General features: G+C 44.9%; 1 long non-coding RNA gene and 6 other non-coding genes across 8 annotated transcripts; 2 read left to right on the forward strand and 5 right to left on the reverse strand.

Moving 5' to 3' along the window:
* Positions 1 to 4031: 4031 nt before the first annotated feature.
* TRNAM-CAU (transfer RNA methionine (anticodon CAU)) lies at positions 4032 to 4118 on the reverse strand. The gene is given in 2 exon segments: positions 4032 to 4067; positions 4081 to 4118. It is a non-coding gene; the product is annotated as a tRNA-Met (tRNA).
* Positions 4119 to 6441: 2323 nt separating this feature from the next.
* TRNAV-AAC (transfer RNA valine (anticodon AAC)) lies at positions 6442 to 6515 on the forward strand. Its single transcript has one exon. It is a non-coding gene; the product is annotated as a tRNA-Val (tRNA).
* A 53-nt stretch (positions 6516 to 6568) lies between these two features.
* Positions 6569 to 6642, reverse strand: TRNAI-AAU (transfer RNA isoleucine (anticodon AAU)). The gene has a single exon. It is a non-coding gene; the product is annotated as a tRNA-Ile (tRNA).
* Positions 6643 to 8482: 1840 nt separating this feature from the next.
* On the reverse strand, positions 8483 to 8569 carry TRNAI-UAU (transfer RNA isoleucine (anticodon UAU)). Its single transcript is given in 2 exon segments — positions 8483 to 8518; positions 8532 to 8569. It is a non-coding gene; the product is annotated as a tRNA-Ile (tRNA).
* A 4743-nt stretch (positions 8570 to 13312) lies between these two features.
* TRNAV-AAC (transfer RNA valine (anticodon AAC)) lies at positions 13313 to 13386 on the forward strand. The gene has a single exon. It is a non-coding gene; the product is annotated as a tRNA-Val (tRNA).
* Positions 13387 to 13448: 62 nt separating this feature from the next.
* Positions 13449 to 13522, reverse strand: TRNAI-AAU (transfer RNA isoleucine (anticodon AAU)). The gene has a single exon. It is a non-coding gene; the product is annotated as a tRNA-Ile (tRNA).
* An 8301-nt stretch (positions 13523 to 21823) lies between these two features.
* On the reverse strand, positions 21824 to 23983 carry LOC125526872 (uncharacterized). Of its 2 annotated transcripts, none has more exons than XR_007291920.2 (2): positions 23411 to 23983; positions 21824 to 22093 (listed from the first exon to the last, which is right to left on the reverse strand). It is a non-coding gene; the product is annotated as an uncharacterized LOC125526872 (long non-coding RNA). The 2 variants fall into 2 exon arrangements; XR_007291919.1 differs by lacking the exon at positions 23411 to 23983 and adding an exon at positions 23096 to 23404.
* Positions 23984 to 25740: the final 1757 nt, after the last annotated feature.

Genomic DNA, 25740 nt, shown 5'->3' on the forward strand with positions numbered 1-25740 from the left:
AACAATTCGGGGGGTTACCGGTATTGTACCGGGACCACCGAAGGGGTTCCGGGGGTCCACCGGGAGGGTCCACCTGCCCTGGAGGGCCCTATGGGCTGTGTGTGGAGAGGGACCAGCCCCTTAGTGGGCTGGGCGCCTCCCCCCTAGGGCCCATGCGCCTAGGGTTTGGGGGAACCCTAAAGGGGGGCGCCCCACTTGCCTTGGGGGGCAAGGCAACCCCCCTGGCCGGCGCCCCCTCCTCAGATTGGATCTGAGGGGAGCGGCCCCCCTCTCCCTTGCCCCTATATATATGTGGGGGGTGGGAGGGCAGCCGCAACCCAAGTTCTGGCGCAGCCCTCCCCCTCTCCCAAGTGCTCCTCCTCTCCCGCGGTGCTTGGCGAAGCCCTGCAGGATTGCCACGCTCCTCCTTCACCACCACGCCGTCGTGCTGCTACTGGATGGAGTCTTCCCCAACCACTCCTTCTCCCCTTGCTGGATCAAGGCGTGGGAGACGTCACCAGGCTGCACGTGTGTTGAACGCGGAGGCGCCGTTGTTCGGCGCTTAGATCGGAATCAACCGCGATCTGAATCGCTGCGAGTACGACTCCTTCATCCGTGTTCTTGCAACGCTTCCGCTTAGCGATCTACAAGGGTATGTAGATGCACTCCCCTTCCCCTCGTTGCTAGATTACTCCATAGATTGATCTTGGTGATGCGTAGAAAATTTTAAATTTCTGCTACGATCCCCAACAGGAGGATGGAGGGCGTCAGTACCTTTGATGTCTACGTGCTGCAACCCGTCACCAACGTCGATGTCCACCACATCAGCAAGCACCGAGAGAAGGCCGTCGCCGCCGTTGTCGTCACCCCATCCCCATCCATCCATGGGTGGGTTTTGGGCTAGGGTTTCATCCCCATCCATCCATTGGTCGGGCCGGACCTTCATGGCTGACCTCGAGGGCCAGGTGGACGAGGGCGTGGTGGTGCCGCTGCGGATCTGGGCGCCCCTCACCTTGTCGCGCGATATGGAGCCTTCTCTCCCATAGCCCCAACACCTTGTCGCGCGGATCCAGGCTAAGAAGGTGAGGGGCTAGAGCGGCGGCGCTAGAGGAGGAGGAACCCGGCGGCGGTGGGATTGAGGCGGCAGCGGGGTTGGGGTTGGTGCAGAGGAGAGCGGCGGTGGGCAAGTGCATCGAGGGCACAAGGATTTGGGTGCGAGCGTCTGGCTAATTTTTGTAGGTTTATTTTCGTAGATTATTTTCAGAACGAGTTCTTTTATCAACCGGAGGGTTTAGCACTGGACATTGTGGGAGCATACCGTTTTTTTCTGGTTCGAGGGCGGAGGGGGGAATCGATGGGATGCGGGAGGTGGGATCGAGGACGAAAAAAACCATCTCTAGTGGGACGAAAATTGACCGGCGGAGACTACCAACTGCTCCATTAGAAGTAAAGATATTTGAGCATATACGTACGGATGTGTTATGTGGCGTTCAAAGTCTTACACGTGCGTATGCATTTTGAAGAATTGTGTACTGTATGTTGTTGTACCTGGTTTGGTTCTTGAGAAAAGGGATACCCCCATATGTAACAAGATCAAATGCTCATAACCCTTTCCATCATTTTTCAAAAGGGGAATATATTAATATTAAGTAGATACCAATTACATCTAGTCTCTGCATCAACAAGATGTCTAAAAAGGACATCTAGCATGCACACAACCAAAAAAGATTGAGAAACGAAAAAAAAAATACCCTGCCATGATGATCAATCACCCACAGTAGCAGTACTCTAACCACCACCAAAGACAGCACCCATACTACAAAGAAGGTTCTTCAAAAGCAATGCCTCCAGGAAGCCAGGAAGGAAACAATGCACGAACGTTTGTCGGCGCCTGATCAAATATCATAGGTTTTCACCCTGGAGAAAGACTACGTTCCCAAAACAATGTCTTCAACAAGGTCACTGTCAGACACAACCAATAAAAGCAAGACCTTGGGTTTGCATCGTGGAAATGACAACTCGGTACTCAAAGGAGCATCACCAACAAAGAAGTCATCTGATGTTGCCAGCCCACTTGCGCAGGCTACTACTACAAGTCACGTGCCAACAGGTTCACAGGAACTCGTACAAGCCAAGTCTGAACAACTGCCTGTGAAGCAAAGTCTTCATCCTCTTGTCCTCTCTAATAAAATTTATGATTGAAAAATAGGAGAATCTTTGCATGTGAAACAAGCGACCGACAACATTTGTTGTATGTGTTATCATGTGACGTGTTCTAGTTACTAGACTGGAGTGGGTGCTTTACTGAGAGAGGGATGAACACACATGAGGGAATATATGTGCGATTTCGACTTGATCCTAGGCACATGAGGGATGAACACACAAGTGTTACCTTGTCCTTCTCACACCTTTGTGGTTCAGGAACAGAGTAGCAGGTGGGGCGACAAAAGAGTTAAATGTATATAGCCCCCCTAGACTTCCAGATTTCGATCACATCACCCCCCTCAACTCAAATACCAGGTACTTAGTGCCCCAAAATTTGAAATGCCGGATAAAACACCCCATGATACCCTGCTAAGTGGTTTTGACGACCGTTGCGCTAATGTGGCCATGAGGTAAGGCCGAAAACGTCACTGCACCGACCGCTTGCATTGGGTCTCTCCCAACCACTCCTCATCATGGTGGTGGCCGCGCTGAGCGCACTGCTTCCACACATGCCCCGTCTATTCCCGGCCAACGCTATCGACCATAAGAGCGCGCGCTGCCCGTCCTCGCCATTCGGACGCCAGGGTTGCCCCTAGGCCATGGCAAAAGGTGCAGCTGCCTAAGGCCCATCTTGATTAAGGGTCCAATATATCTACATGTTAAATAAATTACAAAATATTTGATTTGCAGAACAAAAAATCAACACGAACAGGGGCATATCCCCCCCTCCTTAGGGCACTTTGTCATGTTCTATTTATTTAATAGTTATTTATAGTTAAGTTCTTTAACAGGAGGCTGAGCGTGTGCGCTCGATGTGGCCGGTGCAGCCATATTCTCTGTCTTGGTTCGCGCCACGTCACAAAACCACCGTCAGAAACCGCTTAAGCAGTGTCTTGGGGGTGTTTTATCCAGTATTTCAAAGTTTGGGAGGTTAAGTACCCGGTTTTTGAATTGAGGGGGTCATATGGTCGAAATCTGAATGTCTATGGCAAAAGGTGTGGCGGCCTAAGGCCCATCTTAATTAAGGGTCCAATATATCTACATATTAAATAAATTACAAAAAAATTGATTTGCAGAACACAAAATCAACATGAAAAGGGGCATATGCCCCCCCTTCCCTCCTTAGGGCACTTCACCACTTCTATTTATTTAATAGTTATTTATAGTTGAGTTCTTTAACAGGAGGCTGAGCGGATGCGCTCGATGTGGCCGGTCTAGCCGTGTTCTCTGTCTTGGTTCGCGCCACGTTACCAACATCACCGTCAGAAACCGCTTAAGAAGTGCCTTGGGGGTGTTTTGTCCGGTATTTCAAGCGATTAAGTACCCGTTTTTGAATTGAGGGGGTGATATGGTCGAAATCTGGAAGTCTAGGGGGTTATATATATATTTAACTCGACGGCAAAACATAAGAACTTAAGAGGGCACCAAGGACTGGATTTGGTACAAGAACCGTGGAAGCATGGCCTGAAGTTTTATCCTTCCTAGGTGTTGTTCCTTTATCATCTTTTTTTAATCTTTAGTTTTGATGTTCCGTTATCTCTTGATTGCAGTACCGCCTGCCTAATCCATCGTACGGGAAAATGAAAAAAGAAAAAAGCTGGCAAGAAGTTTCGTGGTTGCATACGAGCTAAGCAACAGCAAAAGTCGTAACAAGGTCAGACATAGGGCCAACTTGACGAGGCTTCTAATTTAATTATCCCATAACTAGTTTAAAATTCTCAATGTATAAGAGAGACGGCTTATGAAAAAAGCTGGGGAAAGCGGCTTATTTTTTAAGCCACCAAAAGATTTTTAACTAGGAGCCAAAAGGGAAATAATTTAATGCCAGCAAAATATTAAATAAAAAATGGGGCGAGAGAGGCTCGAACTCTCGACCTCAGGATCACTCGCTTTAGCTATGAGACCTACGCGCTAGCCAACTGCGCCACCGCCCCATTGTGATATTTCTTTTTATCAAAAGTTAGTTATAAATGTTATCTCTGAAGCCAGTAAAATAGTGTGGTGTCACGGTCCAGTCTCCAGCTGCGAGGCATCAGTTAGTGATCTGATTCTACTCATGTTCATTCCCAGCACCAGTTTTACGTATGCAACCGCGAGAGATTCTAAACGGTGTCTGTACATTTCGATTTCAGCAAAGCTCATGCAACAGCAGCAAGCTCATCTTGTTCATTTCATGGCCGACACAGTGATAATAACTATCAACCAATCAGTTAATGATTCCAACGACCCCATGGTTCTCAAGAAAAGAAAAGAAAAATGCAAAAATATGGAGCCTACTTCTCAAGGATCCATCATTCCATCAAAGTGTACTTTGGGGGCACAAATGGACCACCATCTGATCCAGCCCTTGCACTTCTTTTATGCAGGTTCATTGGCCAGCAAACCAATCCATCCGATATAAAAACAGATAATAGCAGGTTGTGATGAGAATCCATATATGGGTGTACTGTACGTATCGATAAACACAAAGTTGGTTCGTAGTCTCGCCTCTCCATAGTGGGAGATTACATAGTTCAAACAATTAGGAATTTTTCTGAACGTAAAATAAACAAAGAAAAATCTTTGAATTCAAGAACAACTACTGATTACTAAACTTTGATTTTGCCTTTTTTGTTATAAAAAATAATTATTATTTATTAAACTAAAAATAACTACTGCTTATTGGAAATTATTTCTTAGTCCGAATCATACTAGATTTTCGTGATATAATATAATTTCTAACTATATACAGCTTATACACATAAAATTTATCTTGATCCGTTTTTCCTCTTGAATCCTTTAGTTTTAGTTAGCTCATGAAAAATTTAAAACTATTAATTTAGTATTATCCATAGTGGATTTATCTAGACCAATATATCAGATTCTTATGCTATTTGGGGGATTTCTTCTTCTACTAGGGGGTTTACAAGTAGTATTAGTTACCGACCCTATTTATTCTGCCTTTTCATTGGGATTAATTCTTGTTTATATATCCGTATTCCATTTTATTATTTAATTTGTACTTTGTAGCTGTCGCACAACTTCTTATTTATGTGGGAGCCATAAATGTCGCAATCATATTCGCCATAATGTTCATAAATCGCCCAGAATGGTCTGAAGATAAGAATCGTTGAACTATTGGAGATGGTTTCACTTCACTCGTTTGTATAACTATTGTTCTTTCACTAATGACTACTATCCCAGATACATCATGGTAGAAGGGAATTTCTGAAGCATCATGTATTCATGTTGGACGGGTGTGTGTGTCTTTTCCATGTGCTTTCTGCTTTCATTGGCACCGATTTATAATTTATTGCAGGTTTGTCTCCATAAATCTTAGAACATAATGCAGTGAATTATTGCCATGGAAAACTTAAGGAAAACGATTCAGATCAGATGGCCGATCCAGCGCGAGCATCCGCCGCCTCTCCCGTGCGATGTGCGTGTTGCGTGGGACCCGTCCAGCATTATCTGTATGGAGTAGTTTCCTTCATCTTTATCTCACCCACACCAATCACTCAACCTTTTCCTTTCTTCCATGGCGTTTTGTCTCTCTCAAGCCTTCTCTCAATCTCCCACCCAAATCTCTTACTAGATGATGTTGTTTTTTGCAGCTAGTGCGTGGTTCAGGGAACTGCGACTGCATGCAAGACCTCGTCCTTGCCGCCCCTGACCATCACCGGCCGTGCGAATAGCGACGGTGTTGTCAGCAACGGCGGCGGTGTTTCTGAAACATCATCTTTGTTGCAATTTTTTCTGCAATATCCTGTGTGTTGCAAAAGCTCCTTCTTCAATAACATGGCAAAAGAATTCTGCAACAAAATCTATGGTGCGAAAAAATTCTGCAACAAGGCTTGTGTTGCAATAATGGAGGATGTTGCTAGTTGCAAAAAAATAAAATCTGCAACAAGATCTTGGTTGCAAAAAAATTCCGCAATAAGGCTTGTGTTGCAATAATGAAGGGTGTAAAAAAAATGTGCAACAAGGCATGCGTTGCAATAATGAAGGGCGATGCTGGTTGCAAAATATTTCCACAACAAGGCTTGTGTTGCAATAATGGAGAGTGCCGTTGGCCACTCCATGCACCAGATCCGATGGCTGGCGACCCAACCGATCTTTTAAAACGATCCGCCGGCGGACGCATAGCTGCCCCCAAAATTTAAAGGACAACCGTCTCGTAAAAATAGTGGACCAACAGTGAATGATGTTGTGCATGTCTTTGGAGATTGCTGGACGCTTATACCGATCTTATAAGCTTTACCGATCAAGACGTCAACTGGTTTCGTGGTGTAGTTGGTTATCACGTCAGTCTAACACACTGAAGGTCTCCGGTTCGAACCCGGGCGAAGCCATCCTAATAATTTTGTTTTTTTTCCGCACTTTCCATAGTGTTAGAAAAAGAAAATGGCCCATACAGGTCTCGAACCTGTGACCTTCGCGTTATTAGCACGACGCTCTAACCAGCTGAGCTAATAGGCCTTTTGCTCCTTTAAATTTTATTCAAGGGCTATATTATACATTACTTGTAGACATTTATATTTGTATAACCTGAGTAAAACTCGTACACCCCCGTGGTGAGAAGAAGGGAGTAAGAAAATCACTAGAGACTCTTTTGGGATCTTATGAATCACCAGGAAAGAAAACATCTTTGATCCAAACCGATCTGCGTAACGCAAAAACAAATCTTGGCCTTTGGCTATCTAGATTCCCATTTTCACTGCCCACGTTTGTAAGTATTCCTAGCTGTTGTGGCATTTTTGTCATTGTTTTTGTGATGGGATGGGTATGCAAATCATCTTGGAACAGCTACGTAGTGATAAAAGCAACTATATATGCCCACTATAAGTGATTCAACAGAAAATAATAATTCTCGACTTCTGCATCACACGATGCACATAGCCAAATTGCATTATTATTATTTTTTGACTGAGTACACTTTTATGGAAGAAGAGCAACCTTTTTCGCGGTATTTCTCCATTTGTATTCCTGGACAGGAATATAACGGCTGGCATGGAGCACCCAAGACACTATATGGAATACTGGTCACCTCACTTAATCGACCATCATCATGTCAATTTTTTGTTTGCGCCGTTTAAAATCATGGACGTATGCATGGGGATAAAAACAATTATATCGATCTTATGATGAGAAGAAAAAATTAAGAGGATGAACCAAAAGAAAAATCACCGGAGGGAGCAAGTAGGAGAATCATATTTGCTTGTAGGAGCCATCTACAAAATATAGCAATAAATCTTCGTCCTTGTCTTGTTTCCCATTTCATTGCCCATGCTTGTGAATTTTTGTCTTTGTTGGAATCTTTTTTGTCACTGTTTTTTATTTTAATGTGATGTGTGCGCAAATCATTATGCAACCATTACATAATAATAAAGCCATATATTATTATACAAAAAGAAAACAAATACACAAGATTCCTTTTTTAATTTCATTTTTGTTTCTCTGGCGGTGATGAGCCAGCTAGCATGTCATGTACAACTGAGAATTGTTACAAATTTTCTCCCTTACATTGATTTTTGATCATATACTGATGTGTCATGTGGCGCTCAAAGTCTTACCATGTGTGTATGTATTTTGAAAAATTATGCATTGTATATGTTGTTGTGCTCGGTTTGATTCTGAAGAGAAGGGATACCCCATATGTATCAAGATCCAATGCTCTAGCCCTTCCCGTCATCGTTGTGTCCCCTCTAATGATGTCTTTGCGATTGAAAAACACGATAATCTTTCCATGAGAAAGAAGCAGCACCGGGAGCGCGTGTTCTAGAGTTAAACAAGCAGAGCGAGGCGAATCAATCGGTGTTCATGCCAGCCAGCTTGCCAACCTGCAATCTGGAGGTTTCAACTTGGTTGTCAAGACCTGAGGCCTGCCTGAGTGGGTGCAGCTATGCGGGTGTTGTCTTGCCAGCTTCAGTTTGCAAGGAAAAGACTCGCCCTGCTACAGAGCAGCATGAATGGTGCGAAATTCGTGCAATTACACACGAACAAGCACCAGACCTGCTACAGGTTTAGAAAAATCAGCGAGTGAAATCTTTTTATTCCAGAACCAGAAGAAAAATAAATAAAAAATGTCCAAAAATGGAAAATTTCAACCTGCTACAGGTTTACAAAAATCAGCGAGTGAAATCTTTTTATTCCAGAACCAGAAGAAAAATAAATAAAAAATGTCCAAAAATGGAAAATTTCAACCTGCTACAGGTTTACAAAATTCAGCGAGCGGAAATTTTTATTTCAGAAGAAAGGATGGTTGGAGGAAAAAAGTTTAAATAAAAAAACTCAATAAAAGGGAAACCTTCAAAAAGTTTAGGGCGAGAGAGGCTCGAACTCTCGACCTCAGGATCACTCGCTTTAGCTATAAGACCTACGCGCTAGCCAACTGCGCCACCGCCCCTTGTCATAGATTTTCAAATCTATCCTTATTGTACCTTTAAATTGCTTGGTCGATCAGTTCATGGAGGCATGGAGCCTGCTTCGATACAGATCAGGTGTTCAGTTTCACGTCCCAGCAAATTAAAACAGATAGTGGCCGGCAGGCTGCAATAACAAAATATTTGCTCATAACATGATCCATTTGTGGATACATCGATCCCATCTCACCTCGCCACATCAAGATAAACATTAAGCAACGACACGATACTCACCTGGAAGCGGCAGGGAGCTTCGATTTAGGGTTGTTCTGTCGATTTAGAGGAGGAGCTCGGAATGATTTGGGTTGTGCTTCGACAATCCTTTGTTTTATTGGTCTGGGAACTCCGCTATGCGTGAGATTCTGAATTTTTATAGTTTTATGCTTATGTTCAGAGTGCAGTCGTCAATGCTTTGAAGTACTTGGACATCCACCATCAACTTGAGATTGAAGAGGGGGAGAGGTGTGGCTGCTCCCGGGAGTAGGAAATCCAGTCTCGAATTACAATCCACTCAAAACTTCTTTTTCAAATTTCTGTGACTTCCCTATGATGCATCAAACATTACTTGCTGATTCCTACTAGCTACTCCCTCCGTTCCAAATTACTCGTTGTGTTTGAACTAAAACCATGACGAAATTTGAACTAAAACCACGACGAGTAATTTGGAATAAAGGGAGTACAATCTTGTAGGATTAAAGATGTCATGACAATAAAATCATATGAATCAAAGAGGCCTTAATTCAGGCTGTCTCCGTTCGGCAGGAGAAGATAGTATAAATTACCTGTGGTGGGGCGTCCTCGGCCGCACGCTGGATGGCGTGCTGGCGTACCTCGACGGCGACAACAACCCGCCGTTGACCTATCCTGCGATGGGGCCGCCCCGTCGCAACACCGACCCGCATGGGCGCCAAGGAGGTTCGCCTCCTCCTCGTCTTCCTCCTCTCGCTCATCTTCCCACTCCTCCGGTTCTCCGGCGCTTCTCGGCGTCAAGGCCGAGCCCGCGACGGAGACGCCAATCGGTCGGCGCACTCGCAGCGTCGGCATCGTCATCAACGAGGGCGGCCGGCGTGCCTCCTCCTCGTCGGCTCCTCCGCGCTTCGTCAAGTCAAAGATGGAGCCGGGGCTGGCGCCGGTGAAGACGGAGCCGGGGCTGGCGCTGGTGAAGGCGGAGTTCGACGACGACGACGCGGCCCTAGAATGGGCGCGCCAGAACTCCATTGCGATGGAGAAGGCGTGCCGGGAGAAGGAGAAGGAGCGCCAGCGCGCCGCCCTGCGCCGCTTCGAGGAGCGCCGACGCGGCCGCGATGAAGACGGGGTCATTGTCTTATGCGACAGCGACGACGACGCGCCGCCGCCAGTCCGCCATGGCGACGCCGGGCAGGGGTCCAGCAGGGGCGCCCGCGTCAAGGAGGAGAAGGCCGACGACGACGATGGCGGCGACGACTTCAGCCCCTTTCTTTTTTAGATTAGGTTAATGTAATGAAAATGCGCGAATTTCATCGAAATTTGCCATGTTTGGCCGAAATTTAACTAGTTTTTATCATAACTTTGCCGAACAGTCCTTTTTTTATTTTAATACGCGCCTGGGGCGGCCCTGGGGCCGACGGTTGGGGACCGACTCGCCCACAGGGTCATTTTTTGCGCCGGCTCATCCCTAGGCGGCGCTTTTAGACGCCCCCTGGGTGGCCAACGGCTGGAGATGCTCTTAGGAGCAGCAGATTTTTTTTTGAATGTTCACGCGGGGGGGGGGGGGGGGGGGGGGGGGGGAGTTTCCCCCACCTGAATATATTGATTTGATGGTTGGGCTAGGGCTATTAGGAGGAGCAGCAGAATTATTGGAAACAAGTCAAGTAGCATGAAGCGTTGATTCATCTACCTGCTTGAAACATCCAGGTAAGTAGTGGGCCCTGATGTAAGTTGGACACGCTGTTTGACCCTTGCCAACGTTGAAAAAATCGATCTGACGCAGCACCGAGGATGGTGTCGCACCACTCGTGGGACGACAGCTCTGTGTCGGGCCTCGGGTACGACTACGAATCAAGCGGCAGGAAGCTCCGATTTTGGGTTGTTCTGTCGATTTAGAGGAGGAGCTCGCCGGTCGGAATGATTTTGTGCTTCGACAATATTTGTTTTATTGGTCTGGGAACTCCGCTATGCGTGAGACTCTGATTTTTTTATTGTTTTATGCTTATGTTCAGAGTGCAGGTGTCAATGCTTTGGAATACTTGGACATCCACCATGAACTTGAGAGTGAAGAGGGGAAAGGTGTGGCTGCTCCCAGGTCTCAATTACAATCCACTGAAAACTTCTTTTTCAAATTTCTGTGATGTATTGGAAGATTACTGAACACATAGCTGTCGTAAAATTTAGAGGCATAAAGGTTTCGTGGTGTATTTGGTTAGCACGACGCTCTAACCAGCTGAGCTAATAGGCCTCTTGTTCTTATGAAATTTTTTCAACTTATACATTAGAAAGAACTGAATACATTATCTCCCTCCTGGTCACAGGAAAACCGGAGGCCTTTTTTGGACATTACTTATACTGAAGTTCAATAATTACTAAGGAAATTGATCAGTGGCGGATTTTGCGCCCGTCAATCATTATCTCCTTCCATTTTTAAGTACTCTGCGTATTAGTTTTGCCTAAAGTCACATTTATTAATCAAGTTTATAAAATAGTTATTAACATATACAATACCAAACCAATACTATTAGATTCATCATTGATTATTTTTCCGTATCATATACATTTGTTATTGTAAATGTTATAGAATACGTATTAGCGCACTCCCAATGCATTATCTCTTAATGTGTCCTCATATGTAGCAATCCTTTTTCTTAGAGACAACCACTTCAATGCATTGTCTCTTAATGTCGTATCTAGATAATATTGCATTTAATTAGTGTAGGTATCTTTTTGAATCTTAGTATTGTGGCCTAGTTATGGATAGAAGGGAAGAAGAGAAAAATAGTAGGGAGATAAGCGAGAAATTATCAGAGCACTAATTACACTTCATAGGGAAACAAGCCCAAGAGCCTTACCTCCACCAACATACAATACCCCTTCCTGTTTTCCATAGTTACAGTGTCATGCCATCATTTTGCCCATTAGAACATGCTAAGAGGAAAGCATTGAGAGTGACCCATACAACACTCCTTTTTCTTTTCCATAACTACAATGCCATATCATCATTTTGCCTATGCAAACATGCTAATAAGAGCCAAGCATTAAGAGTAAACTTAACACAGTTGGTATATTTGTTTTTGTTGCCTCCAGGCCCTCTACTACCTCACACGGTCTCCTTACCCACATCGTTTTTTTCAAACTGACATCGCACATCCTCCCCATTTCTAGCTTTTATTACTGTTTTTACATTATACGTTGTTTTTTTGCCATTTACCTACACCGATTTCTTGGCCCCTAATGACTTCCCACCTCCTTCTCGCCGCCTTTCCTTTTGAGCGCTCGTTCACCCCCAAGTCGCAGCTAAGAGCAACTCTAGCAGAGTTATCATATTGGCAGCCTTCGTAACACATATGGAGCACGCTACATAATGTTTAGGAGGCTACGGAGGCTGTGCGCAAACACATAGTCACCATAAATCAGCATGCATAAATTCCCCCCAAGTAAAGCCCACATGTCATTGGGTCATAGATTCTTCGGCAATAATCCAAATTTCTAAAGAACACATAAAGAAGCATCGATTCCATCCCTATAAATAGGGTAGTAAATTAGTCGCACTACAACACTAACTAGCTGTGGCCATGAATACGGTGGCTGGGGCGGGATTGGTGAGAAATTCGGCAACTTGGGCCTTGATAGCCTGGAAACTTGCCTGGATGGCGGCGACATTGCGAATCTCAATGCCCGAAAAAGGGCATCGGCGCTCTTGTCCCAGGCCCACCATGCATCGGTAGGGGCAGGTACGCGGTCCCAAATCCCTCTCTTTCTTTCGACGTCTTGCTTCCGACCCTCCACTAGTAGAAAAAGGGTCAAATGTTTAGCTCATTAGTCCCGGTTTGTATTTGAGCCGGCACTAATGTGACCAATAGTGCCGGTTCCAACGACTAGGCGGGCGGCGCTCATTAGTACCGGTTCGTGGTGAACCTTTAGTACCGGTTCGTGCCACGATCCGGTACTAAAGAGGAGGTGGCTGATACGTCTCTGTCGTATCTACTTTGACAAACACTTTTGCCCTTGTTTTGGACTCTAACTTGCATGATTTGAATGAAACTAACCCAGACTGACACTGTTTTTAGCAGAATTGCCATGGTGTTATTTTTGTGCAGAAATAAAAGTTCTTGGAATGACCTGAAAATCAACGGAGATTATTTTTGGAATATATAAAAAAAATACTGCGGAAGAATCCACATCAGGGGGCCCACACCCTGTCCACGAGGGTCGGGGGCACGCCTACCCCCCTGGGCGCGCCCCTGCCTCGTGGGCCCCCTGGTGCTCCTCCGACCTCAACTCCAACTCTATATATTCGTGTTCAGGGAGAAAAAAATAAGAGAGAAGGATTCATCGCGTTTTACGATACGGAGCCGCCGCCAAGCCCTAAACTCTCCCGGGAGGGCTGATCTAGAGTCCGTTCGGGGCTCCGGAGAGGGGAATTCCTCGCCATCGTCATTATCAACCTTCCTCCATCACAAATTTCATGATGCTCACCGACGTGCGTGAGTAATTTCATCATAGGCTTGCTGGACGGTGACAGATCTGTCATCAATGGTTTCGTGGTGTGGTTGGTTATCACGTCAGTCTAACACACTGAAGGTCTCTGGTTCGAACCCGGGCGAAGCCGTCCTAATAATTTTGTTTTTTTTCCGCACTTTCCATAGTGTTAGAAAAAGAAAAATGATATTTTGGCCCATACAGGTCTCGAACCTGTGACCTTCGCGTTATTAGCACGACGCTCTAACCAGCTGAGCTAATAGGCCGGGTGCGAAATTCATATTTTGTCGTATTATAATTCACTGCGTATTGCTGGACGCTCAAACTGAATATGGCTTGCACGGTATCTCCCTTGTGATGTGATGAAAAGAGTAAGCAGATCACCGGAGCTCTTTTTTTTTTTTGCCTTTCTTATACTGATAATATGAACCAGAGGTAAAGCCATCTTTGTTCGTTGGAGCCATCAGCAAAATTCTTGGCTATCAAGATTCTCATTTGACTGTCGACGTTGGGAAGTATTCGTAGCTGTTGGAGCCTTTTTGTCATTGTGTCTGTGATGGGATGGGTATGCAAATCATCTTGCAACAGCTACATAGTGATGAAAAGCATATGCGCAAGCGGGTAATTAATGGCAACTATATATACCCGATCTAAGCCCTCCAAGAGAAAATAATCACTCTCGACTTCTGTATCATAGGATGCACATAGCCAAATTTTGTTCAATTCTTTTGGACCGAGGACACTATCTTTTGGAAGAAGAACTATGTTTTTCGTGGTATCCCTCCCTTCTCTATACCTGGATACGAAAATAACGGCTGGCATGCATGGATCAACCAAGACGCCATATGAAATACTGGCCACCTCACTTAATTGATCGTTGTCAGGGTTTGCGACGTTTAAAGCCATGGGAGTATAAACGGGGATAAAAGTCGTATATCCATCTTATGATGAGAAGAAAAATCATCACAAGGAGCAAGTAGGAAAATCATCTTTGCTCATAGGAGCCATCCACACAATACACCAATAAATCTTCGTCCTTGTCTAGTTTCCCATTTCGCTATCTTTGCATGCAAATATTTGTCTTTGTTGGAATCTTTTTTGTCACTGTTTCCGACTTTATGTGATGTGATGTGTGCGCAAATCATCATGCAACAGCTACATAACAATAAAGTCATCTGCTACTATACAAAAGGAAAAAAAATACGCAAGATTCTTTTTCGTTTTCATTTTTTGTTTCTTCGGTGAAAGATGGATGCTGTTGATGAACGCGCTAGCATGCCGTGTACAACTGAGTTGTCACAATTTTTCTCCCTCACGTCAATTTTTGATGTTATGGATGCTGGAATTTAGTCCATTTTAGGCAGTCCAATAACTATTTCAGAAATTCCTAATAAATTCTAGAGGCCCACTTAGCCCATCTGTGCAAGGCAAGGGATACTACTAAAGTTTAGTCACACATTGCTAGTTTAGTGGGAGTTGGACCTCCTTATAAGGGAGGTTCTTTCCCCACTTGTACGAGCATGAAAACAAGAGGGATATCCACGCGCGCTCCTCCTCCGCCGCCCGCCTCGGCATGACGCGCTGCGCCGCGGGTTGCGGGAATGAGCCGATGTCTAAATTTTTGCCACGCACTACGGGTATACGAAAGGTCACTCGGGAGCTGGAAAGTTTTTGCTGTAGTGGATATTGAATACGAACGCTGCCCCCTTCGGCTGCTGTCTGTTCGTTTCATCTCCTGCATTCCCTTCAGCTCCCGGCGCAGCCTCACGCCTTCTTCTCTTACGCCTATAAAAGGGAGGTCGCTCCTCTCAGAGAGACGCACCAGAACTTCTCGTTCCTCTCGCCACCGGTTCCAATCTCTGAGCTGCTGCTGTCTTCCTCATCCCGGCTTGCGGCATGCACCGCAGGTCGGGACAGTAGGCCTCCGGAACCGCACCTCTTTGAGTCCTGTATGGGAGAAGGGTGATAAGGTTTTTGGGGAGCGTTCTGCGCGACTACTGACTGACTCCTTCGTCACGGACGCCCCGGACTCCAACGACTACTTCCCCGACGACGATTTCTTCCCCGACGTCGACAACCTCCTCGACGACATGGCTGGCGAGGACGCCGACCCCAAGTCCAGTGCTACTGCTGCTGCTGTCCCGTATGTGTTCTTCTTTCTGTTAGATATCCTGCCACAGTTTCTCGTACTAGTACTTGCCCTAAATATGTTAGGTTCTACCTCATATATGCAACTAGTTCTACTGTCTGCTATAGATATGATAAGCTACAGTTCATATATGCGGAAGCTATTTTCCTTCTCTCTGTTAGAACACATGACTTGTTTTATCTCTACTATATTAGTCATGCTTTATCTAGTATTTCTGTTAATAAAATCATCTGGTAAATTGCTCATATTTCCAACAATCCAAAAACCTTATTATAGGCAATTTACCCCGAGTGGTTTTGCTGCTTCCATGAGACCTCCTATGTTTGAGGGTATCCACTATAAGATGTGGCGCGTGAGAGCAGTCTTATGGTTTCAAACCATGAGTTGCTATGACGCCACTCTCGGCAAACCTGAAGGAGAGCCTGATGCTCAACAGGCACAAGCTTTTCAGAAAATGGATACTCTGTTTAAGGCTGCTCTCTTGAGTGTTCTTGGTGAGAACATAGTTGATGCTTATGCGTCAATTGATAATGAAAAAGATATGTGGGATGCACTCGAGGCCAAGTTTGGGGTCTCGGATGCTGGCACTGAGTTGTACATCATGGAGCAATTCTATGATTACAGGATGACTGAAGAGCGCTCCGTGGTTGAGCAAGCTCATGAGATACAGTCATTTGCTAGAGAATTTGAGCACTTCAGTTGTATGCTACCGGACAAGTTTGTTGCCGGAGGTATCATCACTAAGCTTCCTCCTTCATGGAGGAACTTTGCTACCTTGCTGAAGCATAAGAGGCAGGAGTTTTCCGTCCCGGATCTCATTGGCACTCTTGATGTGGAAGAAAAGGCGAGAGCAAAGGACACACGTGCTCGAGGTATTGAGGGAGGATCTAGTGCCAATGTGGTACAGAAGCAGAACTTCTAGCCCCACAAGTTCAAGAACAAGGGCAAGTTTGATGGAAAAGCAAAGTTTGATGGGAAGAACAAGGCTGTGCAACACACGAATTTCAAGAAGAAGAATGGCAAGAAGAAAGGTGCTTGTCATGTGTGTGGGGATCCTGATCATTGGGCTCCTAGTTGCCCTAATCACTATGACAAGCGTCATCCTGGGAAAGGCGGCAAGACCGCTAATGTTGTCATTAGAGACACTGACATGAAGGATGCTGGGTATGGTATATTTCCCACTATTCTTTCAGTATGTCATTCTCCTGACTGGTTATTGACACGGGTGCTAATGTGCATGTATGCGGTGATATTTCCATGTTTTCGTCTTATCAGACCACGGGGACTTCAACCGTGCTGATGGGCAACGGTTCAAGTGCTTCTGTTCGTGGTGTTGGCACGGTCGATCTGAAGTTTACTTCGGGAAAGATCGTGTGGCTGAAGAACGTGCATTATGTCCCCTCCGTCAATAAAAATCTTGTTAGCGGATCTCTTCTGTGTAGAGATGGCTACAAGCTTGTCTTTGAGTCGAATAAATTTGTAATATCCAAGTATGGAACCTTTGTTGGTAAAGGCTGTGAGTCGGGAGGCTTGTTTCGTTTATCCTTATCAGACGTTTGCAATAAAGTTGTTAATCATATTTGCAACAATAGTGAATCCAGTGTGTGGCATTCACGTCTTTGTCATGTTAACTTTGGTTGCATGTCGTGACTAGCGAAGTTGAACTTAATCCCTAGTTTCACCACCGTCAAGGGATCTAAGTGTCAAGTGTGTGTGCAAGCTAAGCAACCTCGTAAGTCTCACACGACTGCGGAAATAAGAAATCTTGCACCACTAGAGCTCATACATTCAGATCTGTGTGAAATGAATGGTGTGTTGACAAAAGGTGGAAAGAAATATTTCATGACGTTAATTGATGACTCCACTAGATACTGCCGTGTGTATCTTCTAAAATCTAAGGATGAGGCTTTGAATTTTTTCAAGATCTATAAAGCTGAAGTGGAAAACCAACTTGATCGGAAAATCAAGAGGCTTAGGTCTGACCGTGGTGGAGAGTATTTTTCCAATGAGTTTGATGCTTTTTGTGCGGAACATGGTATAATCCATGAGAGGACGCCTCCCTACTCACCTCAGTCAAATGGGGTGGCCGAAAGAAAGAACCGTACTCTAACTGATTTGGTTAACGCCATGTTAGACACATCGGGTCTCTCCAAGGCATGGTGGGGGGAGGCGATATTGACAGCATGTCATGTCCTGAACCGAGTCCCCACAAAGAACAAAGAGATAACTTCATTCGAGGAATGGGAGAAGAAAAGGTTAAAACTCTCTTATCTGCGAACATGGGGTTGTTTGGCGAAAGTCAATGCTCCAATTTCAAAGAAGCGGAAGCTTGGACCAAACACTGTGGATTGTGTTTTCCTGGGATATGCTTTTCATAGCATTGGCTATAGATTCTTAGTTGTAAAATCTGAGGTACCTGACATGCATGTCGGTACGATCATGGAGTCGAATGATGCGACTTTCTTTGAAGATATCTTTCCCATGAAGGATATGGCTACCTCATCTAATCAGGAGATGCCTAGTTCATCGAATCAGGAACCAGTTACAATTACCGAACCTACAATTTCGATGGAACACTTTGAAAGTCCTGTGGAGGAGAACAATGAAGTTCCTATTAGGAGCAAGAGACAGAGGACTGCAAAGTCCTTTGGTGATGATTTTCTTGTGTACCTCATAGATGACACTCCCAGTTCTATTTCAGAGGCCTATGCATTTGAAGATGCTGACTACTGGAAGGAAGCGGTTCATAGCGAGATGGATTCCATCTTGGCGAATGAAACTTGGGAGATAATTGATCGTCCTTATGGGTGCAAACCTATAGGATGCAAATGGGTATTCAAGAAGAAGCTTAGGCCTGATGGTACTATTGAAAAGTACAAGGCTCGGCTCGTGGCTAAGGGTTATACCCAAAAGGAAGGTGAAGACTTCTTTGATACTTACTCACCTGTGGCTTGACTGACCACTATTCGAGTTCTACTTTCACTAGCTGCCTCGCATGGTCTTCTCGTTCATCAAATGGATGTTAAGACTGCTTTCCTAAATGGAGAGTTGGACGAGGAAATTTATATGGAACAACCAGATGGGTTTGTACTAGATGGTCAGGAAGGGAAAGTATGCAAGTTGCTGAAGTCTTTGTACGGACTTAAGCAAGCACCCAAACAGTGGCATGAGAAGTTTGAAAGAACTTTAACAGCTGCAGGCTTTGTTGTGAACGAAGCTGACAAATGTGTGTACTATCGCCATGGTGGGGGCGAGGGAGTTATCCTGTGCTTGTATGTTGATGACATACTGATTTTCGGAACAAATCTGAATGTTATTAAGGAGGTCAAGGATTTCCTATCTTGTTGTTTTGAGATGAAGGATTTAGGAGTGGCTGATGTCATTCTGAACATCAAGTTGTTGAGAGACGATGATGGTGGGATTACATTTTCAATCTCACTATGTGGAAAAGATCTTGTGTCGCTTTGGCTATAGTGACTGCAAGCCCTCTCCAACACCATATGATGCGAGTGTGTTACTTCGAAAGAATCGAAGAATTGCTAGAGATCAATTGAAATATTCTCAGATTATTGGCTCGCTTATGTACTTAGCAAGTGCTACAAGACCTGACATCTCTTTTGCTGTTAGCAAACTGAGTCGGTTTGTCTCAAAACCAGGAGATGTGCATTGGAAAGCTCTAGAGAGAGTTTTGCGTTATTTGAAAGGCACTGCAAATTATGGAATTCACTACACCGGGCACCCAAAGATGCTTGAAGGGTATAGTGACTCAAACTAGATCTCAGATGCTGATGAGATAAAGGCCACGAGCGGTTATGTATTCACTCATGGAGGTGGCGCTGTTTCTTGGAAGTCTTGCAAGCAAACCATCTTAACGAGGTCAGCAATGAAAGCAGAACTCACAGCACTAGATACAGCTACGGTTGAAGCAGATTGGCTTCGCCGGCTCTTGAATGACTTGTCGGTTGTTGAGAAACATGTACCGGGTGTCCTTATGAACTGCGACAATCAAATTGTGATCACGAAAGTGAGGAGTTCAAAGGATAACATGAAGTCATCAAGACACGTTCAGAGAAGGTTAAAGTCTGTCAGGAAAATGAAAAACTCCGGAGTTATTGCGTTGGATTATATCCAAACGTCTAAAAATCTGGCAGATCCTTTTACCAAGGGTCTATCACGTAATGTGATAGATAATGCATCGAGGGAGATGGGTATGAGACCCACAATATGAGTTGTTCACAGTGGTAACCTATTCTTTGTGATCGGAGATCCCGTGAATTAGATGTGGAAGACAAGCTGTTGGTCAACTGGGAGGAGAGTACCCTTACTGTTAAAATACCACTCCATAAAGATGCAATACTCTCCTAATCTGCATGGCAGATTGATGTATATCGTAATGTGTTCTAAGTGGCTCTTTGAAGCAGAGATGTTGTCCTGCAGAACATCTTTTGAAGAACGCACCTATATGAGTCTGATTGTTAAACGTCGCAATCTATGAGAGTAGGGTTCTCTCTAGTAAACTCATGAAAGGTCTCGGAGTATGACGCATAAGCTCCATCCACGGGGAAGACCCACGGTAGCCACGTATCGGTCAAGGCTTTATGTGAAGCTAGATTAGCAGAAAACTTGCAGTTCAAGGCCCAGTCCACTGTTCAAGTTGCTTACTAGTGTAGCATAGAGTTCTAGGTGGAAGTTCAACTTAACAGTCTCCACTGCAATACCGGTATATAAAACAGTGTTTTGGAACCAAAGGAAAATTTCTGTGTGTCTCTGGGATCTGGTGGGGGATTGCTGGAATTTAGTCCATTTTGGGCAGCCCAATAACTATTTCAGAAATTCCTAATAAATCCTAGAGGCCCACTTAGCCCATCTGTGCAAGGCAAGGGATACTACTAAAGTTTAGTCCCACATTGCTAGTTTAGTGGGAGTTGAACCTCCTTATAAGGGAGGTTCTTTCCCCACTTGTACGAGTATGAGAACAAGAGGGATATCCACGCGCGCTCCTCCTTCGCCGCCCGCCTCGCCACGCCACGCCACGCCTCGTCACGACGCGCCGCGGGTTGCGGGAATGAGCCGAGCCGATGTCTAAATTTTTGCCACGCACTACGGGTATACGAAAGGTCACTCGGGAGCTGGAAAGTTTTTGCTATAGTGGAGGCACTACGGGTATACGAAAGGTCACTCGGGAGCTGGAAAGTTTTTGCTATAGTGGATATTGAATACGAACGCTGCACCCTTCGCCTCCTTCTCTTACGCCTATAAAAGGGAGGTCGCTCCTCTCAGAGAGACGCACCAGAACTTCTCCTTCCTCTCGCCACCGGTTTCAATCTCTGAGCTGCTGCTGTCTTCCTCACCCCGGCTTGCGGCGTGCACCGCAGGTCGGGACAGTACGCCTCCGGAACCGCACCTCTTTGAGTCCTGTACGCGAGAAGGGTGATAAGGTTTTTGGGGATATTGAATACGAATGCTGCACCCTTCGCCTCCTTCTCTTGCGCCTATAAAAGGGAGGTCGCTCCTTTCAGAAAGACGCACCAGAACTTCTCCTTCCTCTCGCCACCGGTTTCAATCTCTGAGCTGCTGCTGTCTTCCTCATCCCGGCTTGCGGCGTGCACTGCAGATTGGGACAGTACGCCTCCGGAACCGCACCTCTTTGAGTCCTGTACGGGAGAAGGGTGATAAGGTTTTTGGGGAGCGTTCTGCGCGACTACTGACTGACTCCTTCGTCACGGACGTCCCGGACTCCAACGACTTCTTCCCCGACGTCGACAACCTCCTCGACGACATGGCTGGCGAGGACACCGACCCCAAGTCCAGTGCTACTGATGTTGTTGTCCCGTATGTGTTCTTCTTTCTGTTAGATATCCTGCCACAGTTTCTCGTACTAGTACTTGCCCTAAATATGTTAGGTTCTACCTCATATATGCAACTAGTTCTACTGTCTGCTATAGATATGATAAGCTACGGTTCATATATGCAGAAGCTATTTTCCTTCTCTCTGTCAGAACGCATGACTTGTTTTATCTCTACTATATTAGTCATGCTTTATCTAGTATTTCTGTTAATAAAATCATCCGATAAATTGCTCATATTTCCAACAATGGATGTGTCATGCGGCGTTCCTGTTACCAAGTGTGTATGTGTTTTGAAGAATTATGTAGTGTATGTTGTTGTGCCTGGTTTGGTTCTGAAGAAAAGGGTATGTACCAAGATTGGAATGTTCTAACCCTTTCTATCATGCATCCTCTTGTCCCCTCGAACTAATTATGTCCTTTGCGGAAGAAAAACACACAAATCTTTCCATGCGAAAGAAGCAGCAGCAGCAGCAGCGGTGTGTGCTATATGAATACTATTGCCTATCTGATGATTTAACTAGAGTGGGGTGCTTAACTAAAAGAAGGGAAGATTTGCGAGAAAAGAAAGGTACATATGGATGATATTTGTCCATCCATCCATCAATTGTTCCCTGTTGTTGTCAGAGAGTGCTTGATTAAACAATCTGGGCGAGGCGAATCAATCATGTGAGCTGTGGAATTAACAATTGGAGCAGCTGTTGCTGCTTGGTTTGTGTTTCATACTTTCATGCCAGTCTGGTGGCTTCAGCTTTGGCTCTGAAGACCTGAGTCATGCCTGATGGGAGTGCAGGTGTTCTTGCCAGCTTCAATTTGCAAGGAATTCGTGCAGACCCGACCTGCTGCACAGGGCAGAAAATTGAAATTCAACGCTAGGAACAGCAAGTGGAATAATTTTGTTCCAGAAAGAATGGTTACAGGAAATATAGGAGCAAAAGAAAAAATTGGGGCGAGAGAGGCTCGAACTCTCGACCTCAGGATCACTCGCTTTAGCTATGAGACCTACGCGCTAGCCAACTGCGCCACTGCCCCCTTGTGTTATTTTCTTAAATCAAAGTTTATTGTACTTGGATATCTCTTATATGTGTTGTAATTGACGTAATTTTATACTATGTTTGTGAAAAAAATAGAAGAATCCGAGTTGGTTAACCAGATGGTAGAAATAGGTAAAGGCGTGTTACAGAAACATGACGACATATATATGTTGATACAAACTTCGACGGCAGCAAGTAGGTTGGTTGGTTATCACTACTCAAATTGGTTCTAGACTCAAGTAGCCAGGCATAAATATATTAGTATTCAAACCACCCCCCCCCCCCCCCCCCAAGTTTTACATATGCATCTTCCTGCAGAGATTCCAGATGCATGGTCTGTGTAGACAACAAAATTAGTGATTTCCTCCTTGCATCTGTCTGGTACCTTTGGTCACTTCTGGACACAATGAAAAGAGGCTCAGTTCAAGATGCCAAAAAGAAAAAGAAAATCCGACGGTTCTCAACTATCAAGAAGTAAACAAGACGATACATGGAGCCTCGCTACTTCTATAATGGATCAAAGCAGTTGTACTCTAGATCCATCACTCCATCAAAGTGTACTTTGGGGGCACAAATAGTACTAGTAGGACCACCGTGTTTAGTTCAGGTCCATATTCCAGCAAACTAAACCATATACCAGGAAGGGAAAAAGATAGTGGTAGCTGGCTGCAATAGTAAAATATTTATGGATAACTTAAACCATATGTATGCATCTCACCTCGCTGCATCAAGATAAGCATTAAGCATCCTCAAAAAAAAAGGATAAGCATTAAGCAACAGAAATGGCCTCCTAAGCTCATGGACCACTACCTTGGAGGAGAGAAGAAAGATCATGGAAGAACAAAAATGTTGCCAAGGTGGTTTGGGCTTCAGAAACCAAGCTTGGTTAGAACGCCAAGCGTGGTGTCTCCTACCTTGCCCCGACAGTCTCCGTGCCCGACTACTGAAAGCAAAATATTATCTAAATGGGAGGTTGGAAGATACTGTTTGTACGGGTAACCCGTCTCCTACTTGGCAGGCAATATGTCATGGCCTTGAATTGCTAAAGAAAGGGATAGTGTGGATGATCACAAATGGCCAAAATGTTAGAATTTGGCGTGATAGATGGATTGTAAGAGATCTTACTGGTGGACTCATATCGCCCAAAGGACATTGTAGATTTGAATGGCCTCCTGAGCTTATGGACCACAATGGAAATTGGGATAACTCTAAACTGCAGCAATTCTTTCTCCCAATCGACATTTGTGACATCCAAAAAATTGGCCCCTCTCATCGTCTTGGCGATGACTTGATAGCATGGGCCCAAGAAATCTGGTGTATACGGTGTGAGAAGTGTGTACCGTTTGGCTACGGATGATCTTCATAATGGGCGCGTGACCTCCTCAGGCCACCACCCAAACGGCCGACGTGACGGTTGGAAGGCCCTATGGTCATGCAGTGCATCACCAAAGGTATTGAGCTTCGGTTGGTGCCTAGCAAATAATTCCCTTGGTACGTGGTGCAACAAAAACAAACGAATTTTGGAACCCAAGACATTATGCTCTATATGTAGCACATGTGAGGAAGATTTTTTTCCCGTGCATAAATGCAAGAACGCTATGACGGACAATGTCTTCTAAATGGACTTTACATGATGTTATATCTATCAAGCCCACTGGTCCAGATTGGTTTATTCAACTGCTTTGTGAGTTAGATGAACCAACAAGGGTTCAACTTCTTATGCTCTTCTGGAGAATCTATCATGTTCGAAATGATATAGGTGGCCTTTGGTTCTCAGGCTATCCCTGGATGGGATAGGGATAACCTGATTTTTTGAGGATGCCACACGTTTGGAAGAGAGGATGAGATGGCTGAGGATAACCAGGGATAACGAATATTCGCTCCAAAACTTGGCTATCGAGAGCCGCAAAAAATTGGCGGACAAGGGCAGCCACCCACGCTCGCTCTGCTTCAGCTTACCTATCTTGGTGATTAGCACCGAGACAAGAGACAAACAGATGAATAGGCAACACGGTCACACCAGATCTGATTAGTGAGTTTGGCGATTTCGATGAATTGTTTGGACAGTGGAAGCTAGCCTCCGTGCTAATGCCCGGCGAGTAGAAAGGATAGTCATGACCGAATTGTTTCGATTTTGTATCATAGAAGGTAAACGGAAAAAATCTGCATATACTACTTGGGTATTTTCTCTTTCTTTGAGGGGAATATATTGGGGGTATTCTGACCTGAGAGGTAATCATAACAATTCATCCACCTATCATCCTTTCAAGCAAACATAAAATTGGCTATCCCGACCACTATCTAACCTTCCAACCAAACATGCAAAGATGGCTATCCATAACTAGGTGGACAGGGGCACCCTTAGCCAATCCAACCTTGCCATTGAACCAAACACCACCATAGTGCACTCAAAGACCGGCCCCCTGTGGATGTCCCTGTCAGGTTTCTATAGAGCTATCTATCCTCCTTACAGTCTGTTGCGACTTGCCCAAATGATGATCATACTAAGGGAAAATCCCCGGTTCAGTTCTGCTACCCACTGGTAATACGCACATGTGACAATAAATTTACTACTCCTGTCCCTTGGTCACCTCCTTCTGCTAGACGTGTTAAACTAAATACAGATGGCTCCATATTGGATGGGGTTGATGGTATAGGTATGATACTCCGTGACCACTCCGACGGTATTGTTTTCAGCTCCTGTAGGCACCTTTTTTCATGCAATGATGTGTTGGAGGCTGAGATTTTAGCTATCCGGGAGGGACTCATGCTAGCCCTACAATGGGGCAATCTACCAATTGACATTGAAAGTGACAATTTGGAGGTTGTGAACATGTTGAAGAGTGGAGACACAAACAGATCAAGATAGACATTTCTTGTTAGAGAGATAAAGGAAGCATGTCCGAATCGTAGTTCTTATATTACCCACATCCGTCGTGGCTGTAATTCCACTAGCTAGTCATGTTTCGGCAAACTTTGGGAGGACTCAAGGTCGAACTGTTGTATGGCTTGGGTCGGGACCAGATGTCGTATTAGACGATGTTAAGCGTGATTATACATTGATTGAGTAATACAAGAATTATTTCCGCAAAAAAACACAAATGTTACCAACACTGAATGTTGTTTATGTTATATCCGTAGCAAGGCTGATTTTGTGTATGAGACACACGAGGCATCACCTAAGGAAAACATGCTACAAAAGAAATGAGGAGCCAGAATCAAGTCGATCACAATATACAAAACTCTTTTTTTAGGCAGTACAAAACTCTTTTTTGACGAGGCTACCAGCAAGAACAAACAAAAGGTTTTCTTTTTAGGCTTCAAACAAAAGGTTGACTCGGGCTTGGCAAGATGCGACAGACCTGTGCAGCTGGGCTTGTGAATAAAAGGCCCAACATCCGTTCGTCACTGGAAAAAAACTACTATAATGCCACGAGTAGGGATGATTTGTTTTT

The sequence above is a fragment of the Triticum urartu genome, chromosome 3A (assembly GCF_056163025.1).
Source record: "Triticum urartu cultivar PI428250 chromosome 3A, HENAU_Tu73, whole genome shotgun sequence".
NCBI classification, from domain to species: domain Eukaryota; kingdom Viridiplantae; phylum Streptophyta; class Magnoliopsida; order Poales; family Poaceae; genus Triticum; species Triticum urartu.